Genomic DNA, 25,000 nt, shown 5'->3' on the forward strand with positions numbered 1-25,000 from the left:
GTGGAAGACCGGGGTTAGATTCCCCAACGGGGAGAACTAGTTCTCTGCTGCTGTCGAACGACTCATCCAAAAGCTTTTGGTGCAGACAGAGGTCACAGAAGGAGTTCTGCTTCGAGGTCAACTGCAGCAGAAAACAATGCGTTGGCCGGGAATCGAACCCGGGTCAACTGCTTGGAAGGCAGCTATGCTTACCACTATACCACCAACGCAGGCGCTCGGTGCCAGTTTTAAGCCATCAGAAAATAATGCTCGAAACCGGGTCACGGCAGCCCTTTGCTGTTAAGCGACGGGGACGTCCAGCTCCTTTTTGCCAACTCACCCTTCAGTTGAATTATGCGCCTGAAGCTCGGCGGGATCCTGTGCTGCCCGCCTCCAGCCAAGAGAGCAGGTGGTCCACAGGCAGGCGTAGTCTTAGCCGAGAGGTTAAAGCGATGGACTTAAAATCCATTAGGGTCTCCCCGCGCAGGTTCGAGCCATGCCGAATGTGGTCGGGCATTCCCCCTTTTACCTTTAGCTTCTTGCGACGGTGGTTGAGCCTTCCAAGGCCTTTGGCCTTCGCTCTCTCTGATGTAATTGCGTGCAGCCTTTGTCCCGTAGCTCCTGTGGCAAGTGAGCTTCTGCCAGGCGGCTTGTGGAGAAAGTGTTCTTATATAAAAAGTAAGAGGCACACAAAACACAAGAGCCCAGATAGCTCAGTTGGTAGAGCATCAGACTTTTAATCTGAGGGTCCAGGGTTCAAGTCCCTGTTCGGGCGAAGGGCAACCTTCTTGTCGGCGGCCTCAGCTTGCAGTCGTGCCGGTCCAGCACTGCCGTGTGTCGGCGTACGCTTAAAGACGTGAAAGAGTTCACGTACAGTGTTTGCTTCATGAATTTTTCGTTGCTTGTGGTGGGCTGTTTTCCCCTTTAGGAGTTTCACGCTAGGCGATTTCAGTAAAGCGGTAACCAGTTCATTGTTTTTTCAGCCAACTTTGAGGTCGACAACGGGACAGAGGACGTCAGGGTCGCCGTAGTCGTGGCCGTACCTTCCAGTGGTCAGCCGGCCTAACTATTCCTAAACATTTGTTACAAGTCCTAACACAAGTCCTAACAATCCAAAACAGGGCAAAAGGGACTGCTATGGGTGGGGGAAAAGAAAAAATGAGAAAAAAACAAGGGGAAAAGGAAAATGAGGAAAAAAAATAAAGGGGAAGTGAAAATTTAAAATGTATTGGAATTCCAACCCCCACTTTTTTTACCCTTTATGGTTTAATCTCAACAGAATACTAATCTTTTTTTTTTTTTGTAACAGAAGAATGCTTTTGATTTGTGCTGTAAAGCCTGAAATATTGTTCAGAAAAACTCTTAAGTGTTAAAAAAGCTATGTAGACTACCATTTGTATCATATTAAAACATTTATTTAGTTAAACATTCATCATATTATATATATACACACACACATACACACTGGAAGCTAATGACACTGAAACAAATTCCTTGTATGTGCAAGCATACTTGGCAATAAAACTCTTTCTGATACTAAGTATGCTTGTGTATACAAGGAATTTGTTTCAGTGTCATTAGCTTCCAGTACATGGAGACAACATCACACAGACAATAAAAATAAGATGAGAATAAAAAAGTACACATATGTAAATATAAATAGACAAATAAATTTAGAAATACATAAGTGGTATGTACAGTTGTGCTATAGATGATAGAATGGAATAGGATAGGATAGAATAGAATAGAAAGATGCAGGGATGTACTAGGGTGGAGGTGGTAGCAAATAAATATAAGGTTATTTATATTTTATATATTATAATATTTGTTTATTTATAATCTATACAGAAAACGACAAATGGATAAGCAATCACTTATAATTATCAAAGTGGCAATATCGCTCTAAGTAATATTAGTCAGGAAAATGATTAGTTGTGTATAAATAAATAAAAAATATTTTAGGTGTAAAGGTTTATTGAATCTTTAGACAATAAAAGAGAACAGTTTGCTGAGTAACATTTTATACATTAGGTTTTGGCTCATAGTAAAATCAAGTATGGAGCTCATACTTGATTAAATAAAAATTATTTTCAGAAGCAATGGTCTTCCCTTCCACCGGTCCAACATTCATCAGCTCCAGCACCGCAATCTCAGGATTGGTCTTCCCTTCCGCAAGGCCAGCAGCCATCAGCTGCACCACCTCCTCAGAACCGACAGCGTGCTTGGAGACTTAAGATTTTTGAAAAGGAGCATGTAATGCATATATAGAGTGTAATTTGTCATATGTCAATATTTAGCTGTTGAAATAAAACATATTTTTTTGGAAATATGTTTTTTGTTTTATTATTTCAATTTTACTAAATTGAATAGTTGTTTTGTGATTATGTAAAATATGTAGAAATATGTATTTTTCTGTAATTTGTTAAAGTAAGTTAAAGGGTAAAAAAAGTGGGGGTTGGAATTCCAATACATTTTAAATTTTCACTTCCCCTTTATTTTTTTTCCTCATTTTCCTTTTCCCCTTGTTTTTTTCTCATTTTTTCTTTCCCCCCACCCATAGCAGTCCCTTTTGCCCTGTTTTTGGCCGAGTGGTTAAGGCGATGGACTGCTAATCCATTGTGCTCTGCACGCGTGGGTTCGAATCCCATCCTCGTCGTTCGGTACATTTAGCAGTGATCCTCGGTCCTGGGGACCCCACTCTGCAATTTTTGTGTGTCTTCCCTATCTGACACACTCAGTTCAGTTCACCGAGCGCTCTACTAATGAGCTGGTGGTCTGAATCAGGAGTGTTAAACAAAAGGACCGCGCAAAACGAAAGGTGGTCGAGTGGTTAAGGCGATGCAAGGCTAGTCCGTTGTGCTCGGCACGCCTTGGTTTGTGTGGGTTCGAATCCCATCCTCTTCATTTGATGCTTTAGCACCACTGAGAGCCCACCGGAACAGACAGGCCCAACCTGTTTACGATGGGTAGCGGCGAGCTGTGACTGTGCTGTAGTTTATTGATAACTGCCGCAAAGTCTTGAGAACATATTGACAAAACAACAAGTCTTCTGGCTCCGGCACGCTATGATCGGTGGACACCTCTTTGACGAGGACCAACAACCAGCCACGCCAATAAAAGGAAACAAAACGAAGCAAGACTATCTTTCTCAACAAGCCTCCAGAGAGACTGGCAAAAATTGCCGATGCTGACTGTATTTCAAGTCATCCCGGTGGGGTATTGGGTATTGACTTTGTGGCAACATGGAACTTTTGCATCTACATTAATATTAGTCTGTTTCTTCTTATTCTGAGGTCACCGTAGCCACCAGATCCATTCTGTATTCCGATCTGATGGTCACTACAGTCCCCCGGTTCCAGTCCGTACCAAGAGCAGATAGTGGATCAGCACCTTCAGCCGAATGTCAGCGGAAACTATGTCAACTAGATGAGCCCCAGAGACAGATCATCAGTAAAGAAGGCATCCACATGCCACAGCAAACTACTCGAGCTGGTGAAAATGTTCACCAAACACCCGCCGCTGAATTCTTTTAAAACAAGCCAGCTTATTGAAGGTGCACAAGATAAACGCCCTGAGAAAGCTGTGCCTCGCAACCCTAAGAATGGCATAGGCGTTAGTGGACACCTGACGCGCGTGCAAAACTCCGGCATTTCACACGTCCCTGGGTGGGCTCGAACCACCAACCTTTCGGTTAACAGCCGAACGCGCTAAACGATTGCGCCACAGAGACAGCCGCTGTTGCTTGCTGCCGCCGGATCACCGGTGTAAAAGCAAGGGTTAGGGTTAGTGATAGGGATTAAAATCGCTCGCACTAACAGCGACATCTGTTTTTGAAAGATGTTTCCGGAGCTCGCAAAATCCACTCAGCCTGCGCGGCGAATGGGCACGCTGGAGCCCGCCACCCTTTTGGGAAGAAAGAGAGTCAACAGAGCCGCCCAACGTGGGGCTCGAACCCACGACCCTGAGATTAAGAGTCTCATGCTCTACCGAATGAGCTAGCCGGGCTGGTCGTGGGCTTCTTCACCGGGTCGGACCCAGTTTTCATCGGCCCCCAAATTACACAGGCGAAACGGAGGCTCTCGCGTTGTGCGAGACTGTCGAGCCCTCCCCGTGGGTAGGGCTTAGAGCAGGCCTAGAGTTTTCTTCTGTCGGTTTTGACCCAATCTATTTTTGGGAAGCGCAGTTTGACCCAGCAGTGCGGGCCAACAACACGTTCTGTTTTGCCGCGTGAAGGCGGGTCAATGCTTTGGACAGCGTATGGTTGAGATGTGATTTTCCACCAATTTGGGGCACCTTTCTTAAGGAAATCAAGGATGATTTGATGGGAAATGGCAAACTGCTGTAGCGTTTGGCTAACAAGCCAAAGCTACAAAGGATGTACCGGTGCCCCGTCGTCCGAGCAGAATCCACATTCGGCCGTAATCGGAGGTTACTACTAACGTTCGATTGTGTCTCATAGGGAGTTTGACGCAGGGCCTCAGTGGAAAACAGGCCCTCGGCGGCTGAAACAAAAGACGAAGAAGGCATCCACATGCACATGATTCAGGAGTGTTAAACAAAGAAACCACGCAAGATGACGAGGTGGTCCAGCGGTTAAGGCGGTGGAAGGCTAATACATTGTGCTCGACATGCACTGGAAGCTTTAGCGCCACTGAGAGCCCACCGGACCAGACAGGCCCAACCTGTTTACGATGGGTAACGGTGAGCTGTAATTGCGCTGCAGTTTAATGATACCCGTCTTGAGGACATATTTACAAAACAACAAGCCTTCTGGCTCTGGCGCTCAATCATCAGCAGACACCTTTTCAACGAGAAGCAAAACCTAAACGAAACAAGACTACTTTTTCTCAACAATACTCTAAGCCTCCAGAGAGGCTAGCAAAAATTGCCAAAGCTGGCTGTATTTCAAGTCATCCTGGCGGGGTATTGGGTAAAGTTTTCAACCAGCAATGATCGCGCCTCGGATAAACCTCACAGGCTACAATATTGCCTCTGCGAAAGAATGCCGGCGACGGTCGTGACCTTTTCAGGCACCTACGTGGATGTGAACCGACAAGGTGGTAGCAAGCTTTAAACTGCCGCACAAACAGTCTCCTGGCACGGGTTGCTGCACCGTGTTTCTACGGAACAGATTAGAGGTGTGTAAAAGACGGCTCATTCACTATTCCCTCTGTGCTCAAAACAGCCTGCTGAAAGCACAGCAGCAGCTGAAAAGGTCCGCAGCATGGCCTCTCTCAGTCAGCAAGGGGGCGGGGAGGCCGAGTGGTTAAGGCGATGGACTGCTAATCCCATCCTTGTCGTTCGGTTCCTTTAGCACTGGACCTTAATCTAGGTCCTGGGGACCCCATGCTGAACTTTTTGTGTGTCCTCCTTATCTAACACACTCAGTTCAGTTCTTTGAGTTCTCTACTAATGAGCTGATGATCTGAATCGGGAGTGCTAAATAAAAGACGCCACGTAATATGACGAGGTGGCCGAGTGGTTAAGGCGATGGACTGCTAATCCATTGTGCTCTGCACGCGTGGGTTCGAATCCCATCCTCGTCGTTCGGTACATTTAGCAGTGATCCTCGGTCCTGGGGACCCCACTCTGCAATTTTTGTGTGTCTTCCCTATCTGACACACTCAGTTCAGTTCACCGAGCGCTCTACTAATGAGCTGGTGGTCTGAATCGGGAGTGTTAAACAAAAGGATCGCGCAAAACGAAAGGTGGTCGAGTGGTTAAGGCGATGCAAGGCTTGTCCGTTGTGCTCGGCACGCCTTGGTTTGTGTGGGTTCGAATCCCATCCTCTTCATTTGATGCTTTAGCACCACTGAGAGCCCACCGGAACAGACAGGCCCAACCTGTTTACGATGGGTAGCGGCGAGCTGTGACTGTGCTGTAGTTTATTGATAACTGCCGCAAAGTCTTGAGAACATATTGACAAAACAACAAGTCTTCTGGCTCCGGCACGCTATGATCGGTGGACACCTCTTTGACGAGGACCAACAACCAGCCACGCCAATAAAAGGAAACAAAACGAAGCAAGACTATCTTTCTCAACAAGCCTCCAGAGAGACTGGCAAAAATTGCCGATGCTGACTGTATTTCAAGTCATCCCGGTGGGGTATTGGGTATTGACTTTGTGGCAACATGGAACTTTTGCATCTACATTAATATTAGTCTGTTTCTTCTTATTCTGAGGTCACCGTAGCCACCAGATCCATTCTGTATTCCGATCTGATGGTCACTACAGTCCCCCGGTTCCAGTCCGTACCAAGAGCAGATAGTGGATCAGCACCTTCAGCCGAATGTCAGCGGAAACTATGTCAACTAGATGAGCCCCAGAGACAGATCATCAGTAAAGAAGGCATCCACATGCCACAGCAAACTACTCGAGCTGGTGAAAATGTTCACCAAACACCCGCCGCTGAATTCTTTTAAAACAAGCCAGCTTATTGAAGGTGCACAAGATAAACGCCCTGAGAAAGCTGTGCCTCGCAACCCTAAGAATGGCATAGGCGTTAGTGGACACCTGACGCGCGTGCAAAACTCCGGCATTTCACACGTCCCTGGGTGGGCTCGAACCACCAACCTTTCGGTTAACAGCCGAACGCGCTAACCGATTGCGCCACAGAGACAGCCGCTGTTGCTTGCTGCCGCCGGATCACCGGTGTAAAAGCAAGGGTTAGGGTTAGCGATAGGGATTAAAATCGCTCGCACTAACAGCGACATCTGTTTTGAAAGATGTTTCCGGAGCTCGCAAAATCCACTCAGCCTGCGCGGCGAATGGGCACGCTGGAGCCCGCCACCCTTTTGGGAAGAAAGAGAGTCAACAGAGCCGCCAAACGTGGGGCTCGAACCCACGACCCTGAGATTAAGAGTCTCATGCTCTACCGACTGAGCTAGCCGGGCTGGTCGTGGGCTTCTTCACCGGGTCGGACCCAGTTTTCATCGGCCCCCAAATTACACAGGCGAAACGGAGGCTCTCGCGTTGTGCGAGACTGTCGAGCCCTCCCCGTGGGTAGGGCTTAGAGCAGGCTTAGAGTTTTCTTCTGTCGGTTTTGACCCAATCTATTTTTGGGAAGCGCAGTTTGACCCAGCAGTGCGGGCCAACAACACGTTCTGTTTTGCCGCGTGAAGGCGGGTCAATGCTTTGGACAGCGTATGGTTGAGATGTGATTTTCCACCAATTTGGGGCACCTTTCTTAAGGAAATCAAGGATGATTTGATGGGAAATGGCAAACTGCTGTAGCGTTTGGCTAACAAGCCAAAGCTACAAAGGATGTACCGGTGCCCCGTCGTCCGAGCAGAATCCACATTCGGCCGTAATCGGAGGTTACTACTAACGTTCGATTGTGTCTCATAGGGAGTTTGACGCAGGGCCTCAGTGGAAAACAGGCCGTCGGCGGCTGAAACAAAAGACGAAGAAGGCATCCACATGCACATGATTCAGGAGTGTTAAACAAAGAAACCACGCAAGATGACGAGGTGGTCCAGCGGTTAAGGCGGTGGAAGGCTAATACATTGTGCTCGACATGCACTGGAAGCTTTAGCGCCACTGAGAGCCCACCGGACCAGACAGGCCCAACCTGTTTACGATGGGTAACGGTGAGCTGTAATTGCGCTGCAGTTTAATGATACCCGTCTTGAGGACATATTTACAAAACAACAAGCCTTCTGGCTCTGGCGCTCAATCATCAGCAGACACCTTTTCAACGAGAAGCAAAACCTAAACGAAACAAGACTACTTTTTCTCAACAATACTCTAAGCCTCCAGAGAGGCTAGCAAAAATTGCCAAAGCTGACTGTATTTCAAGTCATCCTGGCGGGGTATTGGGTAAAGTTTTCAACCAGCAATGATCGCGCCTCGGATAAACCTCACAGGCTACAATATTGCCTCTGCGAAAGAATGCCGGCGACGGTCGTGACCTTTTCAGGCACCTACGTGGATGTGAACCGACAAGGTGGTAGCAAGCTTTAAACTGCCGCACAAACAGTCTCCTGGCACGGGTTGCTGCACCGTGTTTCTACGGAACAGATTAGAGGTGTGTAAAAGACGGCTCATTCACTATTCCCTCTGTGCTCAAAACAGCCTGCTGAAAGCACAGCAGCAGCTGAAAAGGTCCGCAGCATGGCCTCTCTCAGTCAGCAAGGGGGCGGGGAGGCCGAGTGGTTAAGGCGATGGACTGCTAATCCCATCCTTGTCGTTCGGTTCCTTTAGCACTGGACCTTAATCTAGGTCCTGGGGACCCCATGCTGAACTTTTTGTGTGTCCTCCTTATCTAACACACTCAGTTCAGTTCTTTGAGTTCTCTACTAATGAGCTGATGATCTGAATCGGGAGTGCTAAATAAAAGACGCCACGTAATATGACGAGCTGGCCGAGTGGTTAAGGCGATGGACTGCTAATCCATTGTGCTCTGCACGCGTGGGTTCGAATCCCATCCTCGTCGTTCGGTACATTTAGCAGTGATCCTCGGTCCTGGGGACCCCACTCTGCAATTTTTGTGTGTCTTCCCTATCTGACACACTCAGTTCAGTTCACCGAGCGCTCTACTAATGAGCTGGTGGTCTGAATCGGGAGTGTTAAACAAAAGGACCGCGCAAAACGAAAGGTGGTCGAGTGGTTAAGGCGATGCAAGGCTAGTCCGTTGTGCTCGGCACGCCTTGGTTTGTGTGGGTTCGAATCCCATCCTCTTCATTTGATGCTTTAGCACCACTGAGAGCCCACCGGAACAGACAGGCCCAACCTGTTTACGATGGGTAGCGGCGAGCTGTGACTGTGCTGTAGTTTATTGATAACTGCCGCAAAGTCTTGAGAACATATTGACAAAACAACAAGTCTTCTGGCTCCGGCACGCTATGATCGGTGGACACCTCTTTGACGAGGACCAACAACCAGCCACGCCAATAAAAGGAAACAAAACGAAGCAAGACTATCTTTCTCAACAAGCCTCCAGAGAGACTGGCAAAAATTGCCGATGCTGACTGTATTTCAAGTCATCCCGGTGGGGTATTGGGTATTGACTTTGTGGCAACATGGAACTTTTGCATCTACATTAATATTAGTCTGTTTCTTCTTATTCTGAGGTCACCGTAGCCACCAGATCCATTCTGTATTCCGATCTGATGGTCACTACAGTCCCCCGGTTCCAGTCCGTACCAAGAGCAGATAGTGGATCAGCACCTTCAGCCGAATGTCAGCGGAAACTATGTCAACTAGATGAGCCCCAGAGACAGATCATCAGTAAAGAAGGCATCCACATGCCACAGCAAACTACTCGAGCTGGTGAAAATGTTCACCAAACACCCGCCGCTGAATTCTTTTAAAACAAGCCAGCTTATTGAAGGTGCACAAGATAAACGCCCTGAGAAAGCTGTGCCTCGCAACCCTAAGAATGGCATAGGCGTTAGTGGACACCTGACGCGCGTGCAAAACTCCGGCATTTCACACGTCCCTGGGTGGGCTCGAACCACCAACCTTTCGGTTAACAGCCGAACGCGCTAACCGATTGCGCCACAGAGACAGCCGCTGTTGCTTGCTGCCGCCGGATCACCGGTGTAAAAGCAAGGGTTAGGGTTAGCGATAGGGATTAAAATCGCTCGCACTAACAGCGACATCTGTTTTGAAAGATGTTTCCGGAGCTCGCAAAATCCACTCAGCCTGCGCGGCGAATGGGCACGCTGGAGCCCGCCACCCTTTTGGGAAGAAAGAGAGTCAACAGAGCCGCCCAACGTGGGGCTCGAACCCACAACCCTGAGATTAAGAGTCTCATGCTCTACCGACTGAGCTAGCCGGGCTGGTCGTGGGCTTCTTCACCGGGTCGGACCCAGTTTTCATCGGCCCCCAAATTACACAGGCGAAACGGAGGCTCTCGCGTTGTGCGAGACTGTCGAGCCCTCCCCGTGGGTAGGGCTTAGAGCAGGCTTAGAGTTTTCTTCTGTCGGTTTTGACCCAATCTATTTTTGGGAAGCGCAGTTTGACCCAGCAGTGCGGGCCAACAACACGTTCTGTTTTGCCGCGTGAAGGCGGGTCAATGCTTTGGACAGCGTATGGTTGAGATGTGATTTTCCACCAATTTGGGGCACCTTTCTTAAGGAAATCAAGGATGATTTGATGGGAAATGGCAAACTGCTGTAGCGTTTGGCTAACAAGCCAAAGCTACAAAGGATGTACCGGTGCCCCGTCGTCCGAGCAGAATCCACATTCGGCCGTAATCGGAGGTTACTACTAACGTTCGATTGTGTCTCATAGGGAGTTTGACGCAGGGCCTCAGTGGAAAACAGGCCGTCGGCGGCTGAAACAAAAGACGAAGAAGGCATCCACATGCACATGATTCAGGAGTGTTAAACAAAGAAACCACGCAAGATGACGAGGTGGTCCAGCGGTTAAGGCGGTGGAAGGCTAATACATTGTGCTCGACATGCACTGGAAGCTTTAGCGCCACTGAGAGCCCACCGGACCAGACAGGCCCAACCTGTTTACGATGGGTAACGGTGAGCTGTAATTGCGCTGCAGTTTAATGATACCCGTCTTGAGGACATATTTACAAAACAACAAGCCTTCTGGCTCTGGCGCTCAATCATCAGCAGACACCTTTTCAACGAGAAGCAAAACCTAAACGAAACAAGACTACTTTTTCTCAACAATACTCTAAGCCTCCAGAGAGGCTAGCAAAAATTGCCAAAGCTGACTGTATTTCAAGTCATCCTGGCGGGGTATTGGGTAAAGTTTTCAACCAGCAATGATCGCGCCTCGGATAAACCTCACAGGCTACAATATTGCCTCTGCGAAAGAATGCCGGCGACGGTCGTGACCTTTTCAGGCACCTACGTGGATGTGAACCGACAAGGTGGTAGCAAGCTTTAAACTGCCGCACAAACAGTCTCCTGGCACGGGTTGCTGCACCGTGTTTCTACGGAACAGATTAGAGGTGTGTAAAAGACGGCTCATTCACTATTCCCTCTGTGCTCAAAACAGCCTGCTGAAAGCACAGCAGCAGCTGAAAAGGTCCGCAGCATGGCCTCTCTCAGTCAGCAAGGGGGCGGGGAGGCCGAGTGGTTAAGGCGATGGACTGCTAATCCCATCCTTGTCGTTCGGTTCCTTTAGCACTGGACCTTAATCTAGGTCCTGGGGACCCCATGCTGAACTTTTTGTGTGTCCTCCTTATCTAACACACTCAGTTCAGTTCTTTGAGTTCTCTACTAATGAGCTGATGATCTGAATCGGGAGTGCTAAATAAAAGACGCCACGTAATATGACGAGCTGGCCGAGTGGTTAAGGCGATGGACTGCTAATCCATTGTGCTCTGCACGCGTGGGTTCGAATCCCATCCTCGTCGTTCGGTACATTTAGCAGTGATCCTCGGTCCTGGGGACCCCACTCTGCAATTTTTGTGTGTCTTCCCTATCTGACACACTCAGTTCAGTTCACCGAGCGCTCTACTAATGAGCTGGTGGTCTGAATCGGGAGTGTTAAACAAAAGGACCGCGCAAAACGAAAGGTGGTCGAGTGGTTAAGGCGATGCAAGGCTAGTCCGTTGTGCTCGGCACGCCTTGGTTTGTGTGGGTTCGAATCCCATCCTCTTCATTTGATGCTTTAGCACCACTGAGAGCCCACCGGAACAGACAGGCCCAACCTGTTTACGATGGGTAGCGGCGAGCTGTGACTGTGCTGTAGTTTATTGATAACTGCCGCAAAGTCTTGAGAACATATTGACAAAACAACAAGTCTTCTGGCTCCGGCACGCTATGATCGGTGGACACCTCTTTGACGAGGACCAACAACCAGCCACGCCAATAAAAGGAAACAAAACGAAGCAAGACTATCTTTCTCAACAAGCCTCCAGAGAGACTGGCAAAAATTGCCGATGCTGACTGTATTTCAAGTCATCCCGGTGGGGTATTGGGTATTGACTTTGTGGCAACATGGAACTTTTGCATCTACATTAATATTAGTCTGTTTCTTCTTATTCTGAGGTCACCGTAGCCACCAGATCCATTCTGTATTCCGATCTGATGGTCACTACAGTCCCCCGGTTCCAGTCCGTACCAAGAGCAGATAGTGGATCAGCACCTTCAGCCGAATGTCAGCGGAAACTATGTCAACTAGATGAGCCCCAGAGACAGATCATCAGTAAAGAAGGCATCCACATGCCACAGCAAACTACTCGAGCTGGTGAAAATGTTCACCAAACACCCGCCGCTGAATTCTTTTAAAACAAGCCAGCTTATTGAAGGTGCACAAGATAAACGCCCTGAGAAAGCTGTGCCTCGCAACCCTAAGAATGGCATAGGCGTTAGTGGACACCTGACGCGCGTGCAAAACTCCGGCATTTCACACGTCCCTGGGTGGGCTCGAACCACCAACCTTTCGGTTAACAGCCGAACGCGCTAACCGATTGCGCCACAGAGACAGCCGCTGTTGCTTGCTGCCGCCGGATCACCGGTGTAAAAGCAAGGGTTAGGGTTAGCGATAGGGATTAAAATCGCTCGCACTAACAGCGACATCTGTTTTGAAAGATGTTTCCGGAGCTCGCAAAATCCACTCAGCCTGCGCGGCGAATGGGCACGCTGGAGCCCGCCACCCTTTTGGGAAGAAAGAGAGTCAACAGAGCCGCCAAACGTGGGGCTCGAACCCACGACCCTGAGATTAAGAGTCTCATGCTCTACCGACTGAGCTAGCCGGGCTGGTCGTGGGCTTCTTCACCGGGTCGGACCCAGTTTTCATCGGCCCCCAAATTACACAGGCGAAACGGAGGCTCTCGCGTTGTGCGAGACTGTCGAGCCCTCCCCGTGGGTAGGGCTTAGAGCAGGCTTAGAGTTTTCTTCTGTCGGTTTTGACCCAATCTATTTTTGGGAAGCGCAGTTTGACCCAGCAGTGCGGGCCAACAACACGTTCTGTTTTGCCGCGTGAAGGCGGGTCAATGCTTTGGACAGCGTATGGTTGAGATGTGATTTTCCACCAATTTGGGGCACCTTTCTTAAGGAAATCAAGGATGATTTGATGGGAAATGGCAAACTGCTGTAGCGTTTGGCTAACAAGCCAAAGCTACAAAGGATGTACCGGTGCCCCGTCGTCCGAGCAGAATCCACATTCGGCCGTAATCGGAGGTTACTACTAACGTTCGATTGTGTCTCATAGGGAGTTTGACGCAGGGCCTCAGTGGAAAACAGGCCGTCGGCGGCTGAAACAAAAGACGAAGAAGGCATCCACATGCACATGATTCAGGAGTGTTAAACAAAGAAACCACGCAAGATGACGAGGTGGTCCAGCGGTTAAGGCGGTGGAAGGCTAATACATTGTGCTCGACATGCACTGGAAGCTTTAGCGCCACTGAGAGCCCACCGGACCAGACAGGCCCAACCTGTTTACGATGGGTAACGGTGAGCTGTAATTGCGCTGCAGTTTAATGATACCCGTCTTGAGGACATATTTACAAAACAACAAGCCTTCTGGCTCTGGCGCTCAATCATCAGCAGACACCTTTTCAACGAGAAGCAAAACCTAAACGAAACAAGACTACTTTTTCTCAACAATACTCTAAGCCTCCAGAGAGGCTAGCAAAAATTGCCAAAGCTGACTGTATTTCAAGTCATCCTGGCGGGGTATTGGGTAAAGTTTTCAACCAGCAATGATCGCGCCTCGGATAAACCTCACAGGCTACAATATTGCCTCTGCGAAAGAATGCCGGCGACGGTCGTGACCTTTTCAGGCACCTACGTGGATGTGAACCGACAAGGTGGTAGCAAGCTTTAAACTGCCGCACAAACAGTCTCCTGGCACGGGTTGCTGCACCGTGTTTCTACGGAACAGATTAGAGGTGTGTAAAAGACGGCTCATTCACTATTCCCTCTGTGCTCAAAACAGCCTGCTGAAAGCACAGCAGCAGCTGAAAAGGTCCGCAGCATGGCCTCTCTCAGTCAGCAAGGGGGCGGGGAGGCCGAGTGGTTAAGGCGATGGACTGCTAATCCCATCCTTGTCGTTCGGTTCCTTTAGCACTGGACCTTAATCTAGGTCCTGGGGACCCCATGCTGAACTTTTTGTGTGTCCTCCTTATCTAACACACTCAGTTCAGTTCTTTGAGTTCTCTACTAATGAGCTGATGATCTGAATCGGGAGTGCTAAATAAAAGACGCCACGTAATATGACGAGCTGGCCGAGTGGTTAAGGCGATGGACTGCTAATCCATTGTGCTCTGCACGCGTGGGTTCGAATCCCATCCTCGTCGTTCGGTACATTTAGCAGTGATCCTCGGTCCTGGGGACCCCACTCTGCAATTTTTGTGTGTCTTCCCTATCTGACACACTCAGTTCAGTTCACCGAGCGCTCTACTAATGAGCTGGTGGTCTGAATCGGGAGTGTTAAACAAAAGGACCGCGCAAAACGAAAGGTGGTCGAGTGGTTAAGGCGATGCAAGGCTAGTCCGTTGTGCTCGGCACGCCTTGGTTTGTGTGGGTTCGAATCCCATCCTCTTCATTTGATGCTTTAGCACCACTGAGAGCCCACCGGAACAGACAGGCCCAACCTGTTTACGATGGGTAGCGGCGAGCTGTGACTGTGCTGTAGTTTATTGATAACTGCCGCAAAGTCTTGAGAACATATTGACAAAACAACAAGTCTTCTGGCTCCGGCACGCTATGATCGGTGGACACCTCTTTGACGAGGACCAACAACCAGCCACGCCAATAAAAGGAAACAAAACGAAGCAAGACTATCTTTCTCAACAAGCCTCCAGAGAGACTGGCAAAAATTGCCGATGCTGACTGTATTTCAAGTCATCCCGGTGGGGTATTGGGTATTGACTTTGTGGCAACATGGAACTTTTGCATCTACATTAATATTAGTCTGTTTCTTCTTATTCTGAGGTCACCGTAGCCACCAGATCCATTCTGTATTCCGATCTGATGGTCACTACAGTCCCCCGGTTCCAGTCCGTACCAAGAGCAGATAGTGGATCAGCACCTTCAGCCGAATGTCAGCGGAAACTATGTCAACTAGATGAGCCCCAGAGACAGATCATCAGTAAAGAAGGCATCCACATGCCACAGCAAACTACTCGAGCTGGTGAAAATGTTCACCAAACACCCGCCGCTGAATTCTTTTAAAACAAGCCAGCTTATTGAAGGTGCACAAGATAAACGCCCTGAGAAAGCTGTGCCTCGCAACCCTAAGAATGGCATAGGCGTTAGTGGACACCTGACGCGCGTGCAAAACTCCGGCATTTCACACGTCCCTGGGTGGGCTCGAACCACCAACCTTTCGGTTAACAGCCGAACGCGCTAACCGATTGCGCCACAGAGACAGCCGCTGTTGCTTGCTGCCGCCGGATCACCGGTGTAAAAGCAAGGGTTAGGGTTAGCGATAGGGATTAAAATCGCTCGCACTAACAGCGACATCTGTTTTGAAAGATGTTTCCGGAGCTCGCAAAATCCACTCAGCCTGCGCGGCGAATGGGCACGCTGGAGCCCGCCACCCTTTTGGGAAGAAAGAGAGTCAACAGAGCCGCCCAACGTGGGGCTCGAACCCACGACCCTGAGATTAAGAGTCTCATGCTCTACCGACTGAGCTAGCCGGGCTGGTCGTGGGCTTCTTCACCGGGTCGGACCCAGTTTTCATCGGCCCCCAAATTACACAGGCGAAACGGAGGCTCTCGCGTTGTGCGAGACTGTCGAGCCCTCCCCGTGGGTAGGGCTTAGAGCAGGCTTAGAGTTTTCTTCTGTCGGTTTTGACCCAATCTATTTTTGGGAAGCGCAGTTTGACCCAGCAGTGCGGGCCAACAACACGTTCTGTTTTGCCGCGTGAAGGCGGGTCAATGCTTTGGACAGCGTATGGTTGAGATGTGATTTTCCACCAATTTGGGGCACCTTTCTTAAGGAAATCAAGGATGATTTGATGGGAAATGGCAAACTGCTGTAGCGTTTGGCTAACAAGCCAAAGCTACAAAGGATGTACCGGTGCCCCGTCGTCCGAGCAGAATCCACATTCGGCCGTAATCGGAGGTTACTACTAACGTTCGATTGTGTCTCATAGGGAGTTTGACGCAGGGCCTCAGTGGAAAACAGGCCGTCGGCGGCTGAAACAAAAGACGAAGAAGGCATCCACATGCACATGATTCAGGAGTGTTAAACAAAGAAACCACGCAAGATGACGAGGTGGTCCAGCGGTTAAGGCGGTGGAAGGCTAATACATTGTGCTCGACATGCACTGGAAGCTTTAGCGCCACTGAGAGCCCACCGGACCAGACAGGCCCAACCTGTTTACGATGGGTAACGGTGAGCTGTAATTGCGCTGCAGTTTAATGATACCCGTCTTGAGGACATATTTACAAAACAACAAGCCTTCTGGCTCTGGCGCTCAATCATCAGCAGACACCTTTTCAACGAGAAGCAAAACCTAAACGAAACAAGACTACTTTTTCTCAACAATACTCTAAGCCTCCAGAGAGGCTAGCAAAAATTGCCAAAGCTGACTGTATTTCAAGTCATCCTGGCGGGGTATTGGGTAAAGTTTTCAACCAGCAATGATCGCGCCTCGGATAAACCTCACAGGCTACAATATTGCCTCTGCGAAAGAATGCCGGCGACGGTCGTGACCTTTTCAGGCACCTACGTGGATGTGAACCGACAAGGTGGTAGCAAGCTTTAAACTGCCGCACAAACAGTCTCCTGGCACGGGTTGCTGCACCGTGTTTCTACGGAACAGATTAGAGGTGTGTAAAAGACGGCTCATTCACTATTCCCTCTGTGCTCAAAACAGCCTGCTGAAAGCACAGCAGCAGCTGAAAAGGTCCGCAGCATGGCCTCTCTCAGTCAGCAAGGGGGCGGGGAGGCCGAGTGGTTAAGGCGATGGACTGCTAATCCCATCCTTGTCGTTCGGTTCCTTTAGCACTGGACCTTAATCTAGGTCCTGGGGACCCCATGCTGAACTTTTTGTGTGTCCTCCTTATCTAACACACTCAGTTCAGTTCTTTGAGTTCTCTACTAATGAGCTGATGATCTGAATCGGGAGTGCTAAATAAAAGACGCCACGTAATATGACGAGCTGGCCGAGTGGTTAAGGCGATGGACTGCTAATCCATTGTGCTCTGCACGCGTGGGTTCGAATCCCATCCTCGTCGTTCGGTACATTTAGCAGTGATCCTCGGTCCTGGGGACCCCACTCTGCAATTTTTGTGTGTCTTCCCTATCTGACACACTCAGTTCAGTTCACCGAGCGCTCTACTAATGAGCTGGTGGTCTGAATCGGGAGTGTTAAACAAAAGGACCGCGCAAAACGAAAGGTGGTCGAGTGGTTAAGGCGATGCAAGGCTAGTCCGTTGTGCTCGGCACGCCTTGGTTTGTGTGGGTTCGAATCCCATCCTCTTCATTTGATGCTTTAGCACCACTGAGAGCCCACCGGAACAGACAGGCCCAACCTGTTTACGATGGGTAGCGGCGAGCTGTGACTGTGCTGTAGTTTATTGATAACTGCCGCAAAGTCTTGAGAACATATTGACAAAACAACAAGTCTTCTGGCTCCGGCACGCTATGATCGGTGGACACCTCTTTGACGAGGACCAACAACCAGCCACGCCAATAAAAGGAAACAAAACGAAGCAAGACTATCTTTCTCAACAAGCCTCCAGAGAGACTGGCAAAAATTGCCGATGCTGACTGTATTTCAAGTCATCCCGGTGGGGTATTGGGTATTGACTTTGTGGCAACATGGAACTTTTGCATCTACATTAATATTAGTCTGTTTCTTCTTATTCTGAGGTCACCGTAGCCACCAGATCCATTCTGTATTCCGATCTGATGGTCACTACAGTCCCCCGGTTCCAGTCCGTACCAAGAGCAGATAGTGGATCAGCACCTTCAGCCGAATGTCAGCGGAAACTATGTCAACTAGATGAGCCCCAGAGACAGATCATCAGTAAAGAAGGCATCCACATGCCACAGCAAACTACTCGAGCTGGTGAAAATGTTCACCAAACACCCGCCGCTGAATTCTTTTAAAACAAGCCAGCTTATTGAAGGTGCACAAGATAAACGCCCTGAGAAAGCTGTGCCTCGCAACCCTAAGAATGGCATAGGCGTTAGTGGACACCTGACGCGCGTGCAAAACTCCGGCATTTCACACGTCCCTGGGTGGGCTCGAACCACCAACCTTTCGGTTAACAGCCGAACGCGCTAACCGATTGCGCCACAGAGACAGCCGCTGTTGCTTGCTGCCGCCGGATCACCGGTGTAAAAGCAAGGGTTAGGGTTAGCGATAGGGATTAAAATCGCTCGCACTAACAGCGACATCTGTTTTGAAAGATGTTTCCGGAGCTCGCAAAATCCACTCAGCCTGCGCGGCGAATGGGCACGCTGGAGCCCGCCACCCTTTTGGGAAGAAAGAGAGTCAACAGAGCCGCCAAACGTGGGGCTCGAACCCACGACCCTGAGATTAAGAGTCTCATGCTCTACCGACTGAGCTAGCCGGGCTGGTCGTGGGCTTCTTCACCGGGTCGGACCCAGTTTTCATCGGCCCCCAAATTACACAGGCGAAACGGAGGCTCTCGCGTTGTGCGAGACTGTCGAGCCCTCCCCGTGGGTAGGGCTTAGAGCAGGCTTAGAGTTTTCTTCTGTCGGTTTTGACCCAATCTATTTTTGGGAAGCGCAGTTTGACCCAGCAGTGCGGGCCAACAACACGTTCTGTTTTGCCGCGTGAAGGCGGGTCAATGCTTTGGACAGCGTATGGTTGAGATGTGATTTTCCACCAATTTGGGGCACCTTTCTTAAGGAAATCAAGGATGATTTGATGGGAAATGGCAAACTGCTGTAGCGTTTGGCTAACAAGCCAAAGCTACAAAGGATGTACCGGTGCCCCGTCGTCCGAGCAGAATCCACATTCGGCCGTAATCGGAGGTTACTACTAACGTTCGATTGTGTCTCATAGGGAGTTTGACGCAGGGCCTCAGTGGAAAACAGGCCCTCGGCGGCTGAAACAAAAGACGAAGAAGGCATCCACATGCACATGATTCAGGAGTGTTAAACAAAGAAACCACGCAAGATGACGAGGTGGTCCAGCGGTTAAGGCGGTGGAAGGCTAATACATTGTGCTCGACATGCACTGGAAGCTTTAGCGCCACTGAGAGCCCACCGGACCAGACAGGCCCAACCTGTTTACGATGGGTAACGGTGAGCTGTAATTGCGCTGCAGTTTAATGATACCCGTCTTGAGGACATATTTACAAAACAACAAGCCTTCTGGCTCTGGCGCTCAATCATCAGCAGACACCTTTTCAACGAGAAGCAAAACCTAAACGAAACAAGACTACTTTTTCTCAACAATACTCTAAGCCTCCAGAGAGGCTAGCAAAAATTGCCAAAGCTGACTGTATTTCAAGTCATCCTGGCGGGGTATTGGGTGAAGTTTTCAACCAGCAATGATCGCGCCTCGGATAAACCTCACAGGCTACAATATTGCCTCTGCGAAAGAATGCCGGCGACGGTCGTGACCTTTTCAGGCACCTACGTGGATGTGAACCGACAAGGTGGTAGCAAGCTTTAAACTGCCGCACAAACAGTCTCCTGGCACGGGTTGCTGCACCGTGTTTCTACGGAACAGATTAGAGGTGTGTAAAAGACGGCTCATTCACTATTCCCTCTGTGCTCAAAACAGCCTGCTGAAAGCACAGCAGCAGCTGAAAAGGTCCGCAGCATGGCCTCTCTCAGTCAGCAAGGGGGCGGGGAGGCCGAGTGGTTAAGGCGATGGACTGCTAATCCCATCCTTGTCGTTCGGTTCTGTAGTATTTCAGCGAGAATCAGACAATTTAAGAGAGTCTATTAGAAGTTAGAACACTTCTACAGACGTACATTCCAAGAGGCCCGTCATAAATCTGACGTTTCATAGCCTGGCGCCAGAACGCCAGCCTGAAGCAGACCTAACTAACCAAGAACTTGCAAAATTAACACAAAGACACTTCTTCATAATCAAATCCTTCGAATAAGGAGATTGTCAAATTTGGAGCAAGTAACCAAGATTAATGGTCAAAGAGATGCACATTTTGAACATCACATGATTAAAGTCATTAGCGATATGGTTGGTTTTCCCCCACACACAGGACACAACGGAAATTCCTTCCCTAAACTTTTGACCTCCCAGCTTAGAGAACAGACCCTCACAGAAGGGCACAGAAAACTGTCTATTGATGTACATATGCGCCTAAAATGTGCTAAAGAACTAAGGAGCAACTCCTCATTTCTATATATAACTTCCTATCATATATGTAACCCACACATTTGTCTATTATGTTTTAATCACTCATTGTGTATGTCCCTTTTGATAACTATTGAATAGTTTAATGGTTTATATTGATGTTTGATATGCACGGTCTGGAAATCGCATTCTCAAAATGTTCCTGTAATTCAATTCTTTGCGAAATGTATTATAGTCTTGTTATAGAAATCATGTCCAAATTTATCTCTGCAAAGAGCGGGAATTTGGGATCACGGGACTAATAAGATAACATTGTGATTTGTGGTTTGGAGGGTGGAACCAGCAGCCCACCGGAGTTCAGCCAATGTTCTAATTGGTCAAGACATCATTTTGGGAGGTGTCCAAAGGCTGAGTTTAAAAACTCAAGGACACCCTCAAATCTCTTCTTCTCTTGCAACTTTTCTTACTCCTTACAACGCTCTTCACGTGCTTCGCGCCGCCGCGTCTCGACGCCGCCTGGCCTGCACGCCAGCCTCCTCACCTCAAGGAAACATGAGGAGATCACCACACCTCTATCTTTTTCTTTAATCCATTTTATTTCTTTCCGTTGAGAGTTTCGTTTCTAGTTAAGTTGTGCAAGCCGCGACCGACCTAAACGTCTTCGCTGACCTCAACTTCAACAGCACGCAACTCTCATATCCAGCCAACGCCCAAGCACACAAAGGACCACAGAACCAACCAATCAGCAATCTCGGGAAAACCCCTTTCTGGAACGAGCGACGAAAGGAATTCCCTTCACACAAAGGCAACGCAAGTAACTTCCAGGTTCTAACTGAACTGGTGCATTTGATAAAGTTTAATAACCTCTCTGAGAGACTCAATACGAGGGTTAATTAAGTGATTGATGGTTGTTCAGGTCTAAGCAATTGCATATATTGCTATAACTTGGGACTTCATATTTTCATTCCTTTAAACTCATTCTTTCCTCACTTTCTCTTTCTGCAACCTGTGTGAATGCGTGTGTTTATGTTAGTTTAGTTTGTATGTGTTAGGTTTATCCAATAAATTCATATTTTTATTAAGTATCTTGTGTTTCGTGCTTACAAGTTACTGCCTTAAACTGCTGATTTTGCTACTGTGCTAATATATAGTGTTTTCACTATATTCTGGATAGTAATATCCATTGCAGAGTTCCTGTTAAATGGCTTGTGAAAGAATCGCGGGTCGACTCTGAAACAGCCGTAAAACAGCGATTCTGTTCAAATTCCCTATTGAATCATATTCGATTCCCTTTGAGCTAAATTATAAATTATTATGTAATTAATCCCTATTACAATCTTACAGTTCCTTTAGCACTGGACCTTAATCTAGGTCCTGGGGACCCCATGCTGAACTTTTTGTGTGTCCTCCTTATCTAACACACTCAGTTCAGTTCTTTGAGTTCTCTACTAATGAGCTGATGATCTGAATCGGGTGTGCTAAATAAAAGACGCCACGTAATATGACGAGGTGGCCGAGTGGTTAAGGCGATGGACTGCTAATCCATTGTGTTCTGCACGCGTGGGTTCGAATCCCATCCTCGTCGTTCGGTACATTTAGCAGTGATCCTCGGTCCTGGGGACCCCACTCTGCAATTTTTGTGTGTCTTCCCTATCTGACACACTCAGTTCAGTTCACCGATCGCTCTACTAATGAGCTGGTGGTCTGAATCGGGAGTGTTAAACAAAAGGACCGCGCAAAACGAAAGGTGGTCGAGTGGTTAAGGCGATGCAAGGCTAGTCCGTTGTGCTCGGCACGCCTTGGTTTGTGTGGGTTCGAATCCCATCCTCTTCATTTGATGCTTTAGCACCACTGAGAGCCCACCGGAACAGACAGGCCCAACCTGTTTACGATGGGTAGCGGCGAGCTGTGACTGTGCTGTAGTTTATTGATAACTGCCGCAAAGTCTTGAGAACATATTGACAAAACAACAAGTCTTCTGGCTCCGGCACGCTATGATCGGTGGACACCTCTTTGACGAGGACCAACAACCAGCCACGCCAATAAAAGGAAACAAAACGAAGCAAGACTATCTTTCTCAACAAGCCTCCAGAGAGACTGGCAAAAATTGCCGATGCTGACTGTATTTCAAGTCATCCCGGTGGGGTATTGGGTATTGACTTTGTGGCAACATGGAACTTTTGCATCTACATTAATATTAGTCTGTTTCTTCTTATTCTGAGGTCACCGTAGCCACCAGATCCATTCTGTATTCCGATCTGATGGTCACTACAGTCCCCCGGTTCCAGTCCGTACCAAGAGCAGATAGTGGATCAGCACCTTCAGCCGAATGTCAGCGGAAACTATGTCAACTAGATGAGCCCCAGAGACAGATCATCAGTAAAGAAGGCATCCACATGCCACAGCAAACTACTCGAGCTGGTGAAAATGTTCACCAAACACCCGCCGCTGAATTCTTTTAAAACAAGCCAGCTTATTGAAGGTGCACAAGATAAACGCCCTGAGAAAGCTGTGCCTCGCAACCCTAAGAATGGCATAGGCGTTAGTGGACACCTGACGCGCGTGCAAAACTCCAGCATTTCACACGTCCCTGGGTGGGCTCGAACCACCAACCTTTCGGTTAACAGCCGAATGCGCTAACCGATTGCGCCAAAGCTGGGGAACAATAGTCCGTTAAGGGGGGGGAGGAAAAGGAAGGAGGGGGAAGAAGGGGGAAAAGAGAAAAAGAAAGAAAAAAGAGAAAAAATGAGGAGAAAAGAAATGAAAGGGAATTTTATCTCTTTGAACTGTTTTTGGAGTGTATATTTACAATAAATTATCTGAAAAAAAAAAATGTTTTCTCTGTTTTCCTGTACATTTATATGGGAGTAAGGATGATCACAAGCTTTCCAGTTAATATTAGTGTTGCCATACATTGAAGTGTTTACTGAATGTTTTATTTATCAGTAATTATCACATAAATGATGTCCAAATGAATGAAATTATTTCTGAAGTGACAAAAATAATATTTTATTAGATTTATATTACTGATTATTGATATCTTATTCAAAGTTTTTGGACTTTAAATATATTTCTGCTGTAGTTATGTTCTAAAACTTATAGTACAAAAATAGTAAATTTATTTATTAAATAATCCCCAAATTTATCAACATTTTTAAAAGGGCCTATAACCGTTAAATGATACTATAACAAAGACATACAAAAAGAGTTATTTAATCATGACCAAACTTTTATTTTTCAATCAGTCATAGCCAATTATTCATTATTCTTTTTTTATTTATTTTTTTACATTTTTATTCTTATAGTTATGTTGCATGTGCAAAAACAGAATAATATCTCTTAATAATACTTTCTATTGTCCATGACAGAGTTCCAGAACAGAAAACAGAACTATACATATAAATAAAACTGTCCAATGTCCATGGCTCTTGTGCATTAACTGCAAGTGAAAAGAAGAGAAAGCACAGAACACTGTGCAAGTGGGGCAGCGGTGGTGAATGTATGCCTCTTTACGCTCTCCACCCCTGGAGTGAACCTGTGTCCAGCCTGCTCTGGTGTCTGGCAGCAAACATCACTCTCTTCTTATCGTAATCCAGCAGGTTCTGCCAACTATATTGCTCACCTAAGCAAAGAGAGCATATAATACATGGCAAATGAGAAAACAAAACAAGTGGTAATGTTAACATATGACAGGTCCAAGTGCTTCAAGACAAGTTAGAAATTTGTGCAAGAATCATGTTATGTTGAAAAGACCAGTGCACGAGCTCCACCTCAAGTCAAGCAGAGTGGCGCAGCGGATGCGTGCTGGGCCCATAACCCAGAGGTCGATGGATCGAAACCATTATCTGCTAAGACTTCTGAGCTTGTATATATGACAGAGCCCCCAAAAAAGAGAAATGTTCAGAGCCTGCTCATGAAAACCTAAAGTCACTTGGTCCTCTCACAATAGTTGTTCATCCAGAAGCTGAATGAGATGAAGAACTAAAAGAAAAAGTAAACAACTTCATGACAGCCCCAGTGGCCTAATGGATAAGGCACTGGCCTCCGAAGCCAGGAATTGTGGGTTCGAGTCCCATCTGGGGTGACTTTCAGCAGAGTGGCGCAGCGAAGGAAGTCGATGGATCGAAACCATCCTCTGTTAATCTTGTTTCACTTTTATATGTGCTCAGGTGCTGCAAGACAATTTAGAAACGTGTGCCAGAATCAAGTGATGTTGAAAAGACCAGTGTACGGGCTCTACATCAAGGTGAGCAGAGTGGCGCAGCGGAAGGGTGCTGGGCCCATAACCCAGAGGTCGATGGATCGAAACCATCCTCTGCTAAGCTTGTGTCACTTTTATATGAGCCCAGGTGCTGCAAGACAAGTTAGAAATGTGTGCAAGATTCAAGTTATGTTGAAAAGACCAGTGCACAGGCTCTACATCAAGACAAGCAGAGTGGCGCAGCAGAAGCGTGCTGGGCCCATAACCCAGAGGTCGATGGATCGAAAACATCCTCTGCTAAGCTTGTGTCACTTTTATATGTGCCCAGGTGCTGCAAGACAAGTTAGAAATGCGTGCAAGATTCAAGTTATGTTGAAAAGACCAGTGCACAGGATCTACATCAAGACAAGCAGAATGGCGAAGCGGAAGCGTGCTGGGCCCATAACCCAGAGGTCGATGGATCGAAACCATCCTCTGCTAAGCTTGTTTCACTTTTATTCGTGCCCAAGTGCTTCAAGACAAGTTGGAAATTTGTGCAAGAATCATGTTGTGTTGAAAAGACCAGTGCACGAGCTCTACATCAAGTCAAGCAGAGTGGTGCAGCGGAAGTGTGGGATTACAAATTTAAGAATCTGTTCATGATATGCTGACCC

At 47.9% G+C, this 25,000-nt stretch overlaps 17 non-coding genes across 17 annotated transcripts; 3 read left to right on the forward strand and 14 right to left on the reverse strand.

The window, feature by feature from the left end:
- Positions 1-137: 137 nt before the first annotated feature.
- trnag-ucc (transfer RNA glycine (anticodon UCC)) lies at positions 138-209 on the reverse strand. The gene has a single exon. It is a non-coding gene; the product is annotated as a tRNA-Gly (tRNA).
- A 472-nt stretch (positions 210-681) lies between these two features.
- On the forward strand, positions 682-754 carry trnak-uuu (transfer RNA lysine (anticodon UUU)). The gene has a single exon. It is a non-coding gene; the product is annotated as a tRNA-Lys (tRNA).
- A 2,881-nt stretch (positions 755-3,635) lies between these two features.
- On the reverse strand, positions 3,636-3,709 carry trnan-guu (transfer RNA asparagine (anticodon GUU)). The gene has a single exon. It is a non-coding gene; the product is annotated as a tRNA-Asn (tRNA).
- Positions 3,710-4,842: 1,133 nt separating this feature from the next.
- On the reverse strand, positions 4,843-4,983 carry LOC141284404 (U4 spliceosomal RNA). Its single transcript, XR_012338419.1, has one exon. It is a non-coding gene; the product is annotated as a U4 spliceosomal RNA (small nuclear RNA).
- Positions 4,984-5,443: 460 nt separating this feature from the next.
- On the forward strand, positions 5,444-5,525 carry trnas-gcu (transfer RNA serine (anticodon GCU)). The gene has a single exon. It is a non-coding gene; the product is annotated as a tRNA-Ser (tRNA).
- A 1,000-nt stretch (positions 5,526-6,525) lies between these two features.
- Positions 6,526-6,599, reverse strand: trnan-guu (transfer RNA asparagine (anticodon GUU)). Its single transcript has one exon. It is a non-coding gene; the product is annotated as a tRNA-Asn (tRNA).
- Positions 6,600-7,731: 1,132 nt separating this feature from the next.
- On the reverse strand, positions 7,732-7,872 carry LOC141348724 (U4 spliceosomal RNA). Its single transcript, XR_012357549.1, has one exon. It is a non-coding gene; the product is annotated as a U4 spliceosomal RNA (small nuclear RNA).
- A 1,542-nt stretch (positions 7,873-9,414) lies between these two features.
- On the reverse strand, positions 9,415-9,488 carry trnan-guu (transfer RNA asparagine (anticodon GUU)). Its single transcript has one exon. It is a non-coding gene; the product is annotated as a tRNA-Asn (tRNA).
- A 1,132-nt stretch (positions 9,489-10,620) lies between these two features.
- Positions 10,621-10,761, reverse strand: LOC141348731 (U4 spliceosomal RNA). The gene has a single exon (XR_012357550.1). It is a non-coding gene; the product is annotated as a U4 spliceosomal RNA (small nuclear RNA).
- Positions 10,762-12,303: 1,542 nt separating this feature from the next.
- trnan-guu (transfer RNA asparagine (anticodon GUU)) lies at positions 12,304-12,377 on the reverse strand. The gene has a single exon. It is a non-coding gene; the product is annotated as a tRNA-Asn (tRNA).
- Positions 12,378-13,509: 1,132 nt separating this feature from the next.
- On the reverse strand, positions 13,510-13,650 carry LOC141348736 (U4 spliceosomal RNA). The gene has a single exon (XR_012357551.1). It is a non-coding gene; the product is annotated as a U4 spliceosomal RNA (small nuclear RNA).
- Positions 13,651-15,192: 1,542 nt separating this feature from the next.
- Positions 15,193-15,266, reverse strand: trnan-guu (transfer RNA asparagine (anticodon GUU)). Its single transcript has one exon. It is a non-coding gene; the product is annotated as a tRNA-Asn (tRNA).
- A 201-nt stretch (positions 15,267-15,467) lies between these two features.
- On the reverse strand, positions 15,468-15,540 carry trnak-cuu (transfer RNA lysine (anticodon CUU)). The gene has a single exon. It is a non-coding gene; the product is annotated as a tRNA-Lys (tRNA).
- Positions 15,541-16,398: 858 nt separating this feature from the next.
- Positions 16,399-16,539, reverse strand: LOC141348740 (U4 spliceosomal RNA). The gene has a single exon (XR_012357552.1). It is a non-coding gene; the product is annotated as a U4 spliceosomal RNA (small nuclear RNA).
- Positions 16,540-18,081: 1,542 nt separating this feature from the next.
- Positions 18,082-18,155, reverse strand: trnan-guu (transfer RNA asparagine (anticodon GUU)). Its single transcript has one exon. It is a non-coding gene; the product is annotated as a tRNA-Asn (tRNA).
- Positions 18,156-19,287: 1,132 nt separating this feature from the next.
- On the reverse strand, positions 19,288-19,428 carry LOC141283869 (U4 spliceosomal RNA). The gene has a single exon (XR_012338241.1). It is a non-coding gene; the product is annotated as a U4 spliceosomal RNA (small nuclear RNA).
- Positions 19,429-24,157: 4,729 nt separating this feature from the next.
- Positions 24,158-24,230, forward strand: trnar-ccg (transfer RNA arginine (anticodon CCG)). The gene has a single exon. It is a non-coding gene; the product is annotated as a tRNA-Arg (tRNA).
- Positions 24,231-25,000: the final 770 nt, after the last annotated feature.

Source organism: Garra rufa, chromosome 1 (genome assembly GCF_049309525.1).
Source record: "Garra rufa chromosome 1, GarRuf1.0, whole genome shotgun sequence".
NCBI classification, from domain to species: Eukaryota; Metazoa; Chordata; class Actinopteri; order Cypriniformes; family Cyprinidae; genus Garra; species Garra rufa.